The sequence below is a fragment of the Leptosomus discolor genome, chromosome 1 (assembly GCF_034619465.1).
Source record: "Leptosomus discolor isolate bLepDis1 chromosome 1, bLepDis1.hap2, whole genome shotgun sequence".
Lineage (NCBI taxonomy): Eukaryota > Metazoa > Chordata > Aves > Leptosomiformes > Leptosomidae > Leptosomus > Leptosomus discolor.
The window spans coordinates 82,595,279-82,603,066 of NC_141391.1; positions in this window are offsets into that span (position 1 = coordinate 82,595,279).

Here is a 7,788-nt window from a genome sequence, read left to right on the forward strand (position 1 = left end):
TATGACTGAAGATGCTCTTCCCCTTCTGTGACAGATGGACCCCATCAACCTCCAGTAGACCAGGTTTCTCAAAGCAATGATAGATCAGTAGATGATACAATGAAAGAGGGCAAAGAGTCAAAAAATGTTAAAATAAGAAATGTGGGGGAGAAGAGCAGGACTGCTGGGATTACCGAGGTCATATTAAAAAGGAAAACAAGAGCCATGTGTGCATCCCAAGGTCACCTCCAAAAGTCAAGAATTTCACCTCAGTCTCTGCAGCTGCCTGAACTCAAAGACTTTTCTGCAGACCACATCAAGGGACTGCCTCCCTGCAAGTATCAATACCCAGGGACTGGCTTCACAAAGAAGAAAATGAAAAACCACTGTTCTGTGCTGTAGGCACGGCAAAATGGAAAAGGCTGACTTCTAAGGATGTGCTCCTCACACCCTGGGCAAGCCATTCTCATAGCTGGGGGATGCATGCTGGTGTGCAGCCCAGCCATGCTCCACACACCCAGAAAATGACTGCTTCTGCCCTCAGTATGGGGGCGTGGGGTGCCCTCTGCTCTGTCTGGCACAGGCTGCTTCTGCTCAGCCACCAAACACTCATTCACCTAGCTCTCCTGCAGGGGCCCCAGGTGTTCTCTCCCCACTCCAACTGCACATGCCCTTTTACACCCTGCCTCGCTCAGCACTTCTCTGGACACCAAGGCAGCTATAGGGGCTGTATTTTCTTTCCTTTTCAAGCTCCTGACTTCGGGGCAGCAGCTTACTGCGTTATTTATGATGCTGCAGTTCGAAGGCCAGGAATAAGGGAGGTTTGCATTCCACAAGAGCCATTTTGATCCCAAGAAAAGTATGCACAATCCTAATGCCTGGACTGTGTTTTCTACTGCAGACAATTAACTTCCATAATACGTGGTATATATAAATACCTTATTTCTACTTCTTCCCCTGCAATCTTTTGCCCTCTATAGCAACATAGAATAATGACAAACTGTAGGGCAAAACTTTGTATATTTTCCTTATATTTATTCTATGCAGATGGGGTTGAGCATTTGTAAATGAACATCCGTAGAATTACTTGTGTTTATGAATATTTCATCCTTTTTTTTTCCCCTCAAATTCTTCTGCAGCTTCACTGACCCCACTCTTCTACCAGGGTCAAGCCTCTCTCAGAATAAGTGTGCTCAGAGTCTCCTGAGTCTTGGGCCACCGAAGGGCAAATCTGCAGACAAAACTGCAAATACAACTGAAGGCCCAAGGATTGTTCTGCTGCCTGGACATCTGCAGGCTTCATGCCTTGATGCCAGCACCGTTTCACACTCCATGATTGCTTCATGGTCCATTTAAACCAGCAGTGTGTGAAAGTTTTAGCTTTAGTTCCCTGCTGGGTTGAAGTATTATTATCATTTTACAAGACAGGAACCAAGCAAAAATATTGAAGTCAAATATAATTGGGATGTACACCTGGAGTTATTTAAGTCTTGATTTTTTTAAAGAATATTTGTCACTATATATTGTTTGTATCTCAGCCCAAACTTCTGCTCAATTCTGCTACAGCTGTAAGGTCTCAACCCATCTTCACATCAGCCTCCTTGCTGCGCACACAGCTGTGCCAGGACAGCTGATGGTGGTGAGGAAGAAAACAGCCAGCAGCAGAAACTTCCTAAGCTACTTCAGGGAACCCTGGCCTGAGACCTTCTCAAATTAAAGACATCTCTACTGATCACATACAGTATAATGGTTTTTGCCTAAAGGACTCGTAAAGCAATGTCTACAGCACTAAAAAAAAACAGGGCCTGGAAACGAGCTTAAGCACTGGACTGCTAATTGCCCATTATGCTTAATTGCAAGCATGTGTCCTGGAAAAGGTCTGGCTCGTGTCAACTAGCACTGTCCCAGACAGTGTCCAGACCAGGAGATGGTGCCCATTCTAGTGGGCAGCACGTACCAGGCAAACAGCCATCAGCCTCCCCCCTTTCCCCTTCCTGTGCCCAGCATAACTTTTTTTCACCACCCCCAGGGCACGGTGAACATGTTCTCAGCATCACACTACAAAAACATCACTCTGATAAGCTTTTTTTTTCCCCGCAGGAACCTAAAAGAACCAGCCAACAACAACAAAAAAAAAGGCGCAAGTATAGTAATAGTTGAGTCTCAGGTCCACAGGAGGAAAGTGATGGTTTTGTAAGGGGGATGTGGCCAGGTCTTGACACTCGCCCAGAGAGCAGTGCTTCTCTTGTTTTATTTGGTGTTATACATCTAGCCCAGTTACAAGGATCTGGTTTTGCCTTCACAGGGATGGCAGAAGGCACATTTGTGACACTAAGGCCACCCACCATCCTGTTGAAATCCTTGAGGGCCTTAGAACCAGCAAAGATTTTTTTTTTTTTCCCTTGAGCAGAACAAACGTTAGCTTTGTGCATGGAAGTGACAATTGCTTTGGCTGAAACTTCTCGGTTTGAAACCGTCACCCAAACAAGAACATCAGGAGGGATGTCCTTCATAGGTAACGATAATCTCCCCATCTGTAGCATATGGAAGCAAAGCCCTTTTTTATCCCAGAGATGTCTGTAGCTTCACAGTAAATTAGGGTGCGGGGGTTTTTTTTGTTTGCTTTTAAGATCTCACAATTTAATTATGCTGAAGCAGGAAGTACGCTTCATTTAAGTGATGTCTGGATTTCCCTCTAGAGCTGTTTCATGGGAATAATCCTTGCTTCTTTTTTTCTGTTTAGGCTGAAGCTTTATGAAGCCAATGTAAACAGATGAAATGAGCATAAACACCGGGGATTAACTTTAGGAGATTTGAAAGGAACAGGGTTTGCCTTAATAAATTGAAGGAATCAGTTTATATAGTTTAGAGATACCGGAGAAACGTGTTCCTTTATTAAACATTTACCATATGAGCTTTTTGAGGATTACTTCAAAGAATCAAGGATAGCATTATGTTGGTGTTCAAGTTAATTTTTATTAACTCCAGGGAAAGGACAACTGGGCCATTACTTCATGAAATATACAGACATTGTATTCTCTGTGCATCACAATCCAGCAAGATTTTTATGCAATAAAATATTCTCAAAGGGTTATTGTCTATTTCTTGTGAGCTGTGCTTTAATTCTAACTGCCTCCTCCGCTCCCTGTAGACATCCTCTGCTTCCTCCGAGTGTCCTGTAATATTAATGGGAAAATTTCCATGATGCTAATACTAAAACTGGTGGTTATAATTACTTGTGAAAAACAGAGTGGGCAAAAAGGAAGAATGTCATTCTGCCAAAAGTAATGTATTCTCTTCTCCCGATCAACTCCAAAACAAATAATTCTGTTTTCTAACAAACAAAGCATACAACAGGACCTGTGCAGGTGATGGCTCTTAAATAACGGTTTAGGAAGAAAGTTACACAATCTTAAGGGAAACCAATCTGAGCAATGTGATGAGAACCTCATGAGGCCAAAATACTGTCAGAATGCTTAAAAATTTCTGCTTGCAGTTTCCAGCCTGAAAGAATGCAGGAGGAATTTTAAATAAAAATTCATTGCAGGGAAAAAAAAATATTGATTGCTTAAGTATAACTGAGCTGAAGTTTCACCAGCGTTTATAAGAAGCGTACTAACGCTGCGGATGCTGGAGCTCATACAAACACCACTTGCCTCTACTGCCCTCAACTGATGTGCCTTCCCATTCAATGTGTGTGGGGGAAGTACTAGATCAAATAAGATGACCCAGGTGACTACCTACCTGCCATTCCAACCCCGATCCCAGGCAAAACAATGAAAATCAGGGAAGATTCAAACAGTAACAACTAACACAGCTATGCATATTACATCTTGTGAAACTAACTGGGTGTGTCTTTAGGATATTACAAGTTCAATAATTAACAATATTCATATATAACTTCTGCTAAACGTCTTGCCTCTTTTTGATCCAAGCAGTCAGTCAGCATTTAGGGTAACACAGTTTGTTCACTTTAGGAGAAGCTGTTGATAGAACTGGTCTTTCCTGGAGGCAAAGCTGTTTATTTACTAAACACAACATCTCAAACATGGCAGAAGATTGCATCTTTGATCCCTGCTTTAGGCATCCTTTCAGCCACGACTTTGTTGGAAAGGGTCTCTCTAGACTTCTTCATTTGAGACGTAATATTCTTAGGGCTCACTCACGTCTTACGTAGTACTCTTTTCTCCAGACGAAAAAGAAATACTGATGAAGTAGGTAGTGAACGCCTGAGCCAGTAAGTGTCTCACAAATACGAGTATTTTGGCTGTGGCCTGATAGTGTTTGAGAAGCACCTTTATTGTCTTCTTAGAGATACAGCACATCCTCCAGTTTAATGTGATTTAGAACAACCTGTAATTACTGCATAATCTACCGTTAACTATAAGCAATTCACGTGCATGTCTCTGCTGCTGCTTCTGGAAATGCACTTTTGCTATTTGTGCTGTAGGTGTGCGAGACCTTCGCTACACCCTTAAGAGCCACCTTGCACAGCAGTACCTTGGAAACTCCACTGGCAACCTGAACAAATTTGATTATTTTCACCGTTTAATACTGACCAATTGAAAACCAATCTGTGTGGCGCTCACACCACAAATGTAGCTACGTATTTAAGACATATTTGAAGGTGTTGTCACTTTTTGTGCCTGCAGGTTAACAAGAAGTTACCGGTATAACTACATGCCTAGTTGCAGCAGACATTGGGGTAAAATTAAGGCTACGTACAGCGTGGAAGTGAAAGCTCTGCACGGAGCAGCTCGTACACAGGCACCGACCCGCTTGCCGGCCAGCAACCCGAAGGATACCTGGTGACTTCCCAGGGGCACACCACGGCTCACGCTGGCCGCTGCTGCCCTCCGCCCCCAGCGGGGGCCCACAGCCCGCCGCCCTTCCCGCGGCCTCGCCACACGGGCCCGGGCACCGCCTGCTGCCGCGGAGACCCCTCTTCCCCGGCCAGCCTAAGACTTCTCCAGACCGCTGCGCAGAAAGGGACGAGGCAGGAAACCGCCCCAAACACTCCTTTTTGCGAGAACCTGCCACCTCTTCCCCGCAGGGCGAGGGAGCCACCCCGGCCCGGGAGACTCCAGCCGGCCGTCCCGTCCCGTGGCCGTTGCCACCGCCCCCCCCCTCCCCGGACTACAGCTCCCAGCATGCCTTGCGGCCCCGCAACGCCTCCATGTTGTGCGGCGGCGCGGGCGGCCGCACCTTTTCCTCTTAACAAACAGCGGTGGTCGCGTTGCTTAAATGAAAACTGCGTGAGCGCGGGGCTCTCAGCAATGTGTCTTTTGAGCCTGCAGTAAGGCAGGAGTTGAAATACTTCCTCGAGAAACCTTTAGCCCTCATGACCTCGTGGGGCGCGCTTGGGCAGGGGGTGCTTGACAGCAGGCCAGGGCCTCCACTCCTGGGACGCTTACTCTCCCTGAGGGTCTCCTCTCCTGGGACGCTCCGTCTCCCTGAGGAGCTGTAAACCCGCTTTTCTTTCCTGGAAGCGATGTAGTGTCCTGGGAATCTCTTCAAAATATGCAGCGGGTCAGCTCATCTCCTGGTTCAGCAGTGCTGAACGAGCCCGGCTGCTGGTCACTCCCAGCCCTTGGCCCTCTCCCCGCTCCTCAGCATCTGGGACGTTGAACTCAAAGATGCTGCGCCTGACAGAGCCCTGCTGCCTCTGATCCCTTCTCGTAGCAGGCTTGCGAGCGAGGAACTGTATTTGAAGCTTTGCTAAATCTGATCTATCTGGCATTGGACCTTTTGTTTATGTGCTGTATATGGTGTATCTCATCACAGGCGGTATGTACAGGCACACTGACAAATACTGCTTTCCAAGTGGCCATTGCTGGGGTGGTTTTTTTGTTTGTTTGTTTTTGCACAGCCATTTGGCAGACTTCGCTGTGGAGAACTCGGTACCTTTGAAAAAATCTGTGTTCTGCATTTAATCGCCTGGTAGGCCTAGGCATTGCCTGGGTAGCACTACCACAAGGCCAGTTTTTCATAAACTTCTTTCTGCTCTTGAGGCACCCTCTGGGAGGATCTTAGTTAAGCACGGCCCACATACAGGTTTTTAAAAATCCTGCTAGAGCAGGAGCCTTGATGGGAGAGCTGACAAGGCCAGGGAGCTGCTGGCAAGGATCATCTACAGCAAGGTGGCTCAGGGAGATAAGGGCAGATGCACATGTGCCTATATCCGAGTGTGGGAGCAGGGAGAGGGGAAGCAGGGCAACAACTGGACCTCAAACACTACAGCAGAGAGCTGGATACGTGCGTTAGCGAACCTAAGTGAGAAGAAATCTGAGTCAAAAGGGTTGAGGAGTAGCTTGGGCAGGAGCCATGAAAGTGGGCTGGGGTGAACTGGGAGAGGCTGAGGCGAGACAAATGACAAGCAGAGTCTGCGGGTGGAGACCAGTAGGGAGGGAGAGAGGGAAAGGGGGAATCTAGAAGACAGCACAGAAATATGTAAGGCTGTTTGTGCAGAAATGGTGTGAGGCTCCTCTTGGGTGAGTGCTCTTAATGCCAGGTTGGAGGCAAGGACACAAGCCAGAAGTTTGTTATCCTCCTTCCCCTGTTTTTTTTTTTTTTCCCGATTTTTTAAAGCATGGTAGTCCCTTGGAAGCAGCTTTGTTCTGCAAGTGTCCAGGACCATTTCTCTTTTCTTGGAAAAAAAAGGGAACTTCAGTAATGCTTTCTGCAGTTGACATTGCATCCATACATTTTTGGAGCCTGTTTCTTAACCTAAGCAGCAGTGAGCTCTGAACAATTTCGGGAACGCTTCTTTAATTTTCTCACACACTTTCTTTTCCATCAATTAGCTTTCCCCACCCCACCCTGTCTTAGCAGCAAGTTCGTGTTTTTCCCCCACCACCTGCCCTATAAAATACGTAAGTTTTGAATCAAAAGAAATTGAGTACTCGATCCATCTTATCCCAGGGAGAAGTCATCCTCTCAGAATCTTGTTCTCTGGGCATTTGCCTATTGCCTTCCGGAAACAGACTAGCAGCTCCTTGTTCTCTCCCATGGCATTCCTGCCAGTTTCCAGCTTTGCTATTGGCCTCAGCAACTGGAAGAAAGGAAGAGTTAAACTTCTTTTCCCATTAGCACCAGACTAGTGTGTGCTCAGTTGCACACTTGCCTTTCTCTGTTTAGAGTCATCCACCTCCTGAGCACCTTTTCCAAAAAAGCAACTTCAGAAATGCTAAATAATCACAAATTAACTGGTCTTTCTACAAGGCTGCCTAAGCCTCCTGGTTCTGTCATGGTCTTGTGTAAATCAGAAACGCAGAACTGGTATCAAAACTGTAATGGCCTGAGGGAGCATCTAATAACATTATGGGAAACTACACTACTTCCCTTTCTGAACCTCCGTCCCTTCCAAGCAATGGGCAGCATAAAGTACACGGGCAAGGAAAACGCGAATTGATTTTGATTATTTCCACTATTTGCATCCTGTTTGAGCCTCGAAGAATTTGAAATTGAGCATTGGAAAGCTAAATCAAACTCTCGGTAATTGAATTTCTAGCGCAACACCCTGTGTATGTCTCGTTTGTTTTCTTGCAGGAAGGCCGTTAAGAACAATGGAGGGGACCTTGAGGGAGGTCACAGTGTGTGAATGGCCATCTTGGCAGCCCAGGGCTGTTCGTTGCTTAGCGGCGAACGCAAGAAGCGGGGTGTGTGGTGACGCTTAGGGGGGAGCGGTAACCGCGAGAAGGGCTGCTGCTGCTGTTCTCGGGGTGCGCTGCCGACCCTCCAGCACCGGGGCGGTGGGGTGCCGCCAGCACGGCCACCAAAGCCGGGCGACCCGCCGGGACCGGGACCTCT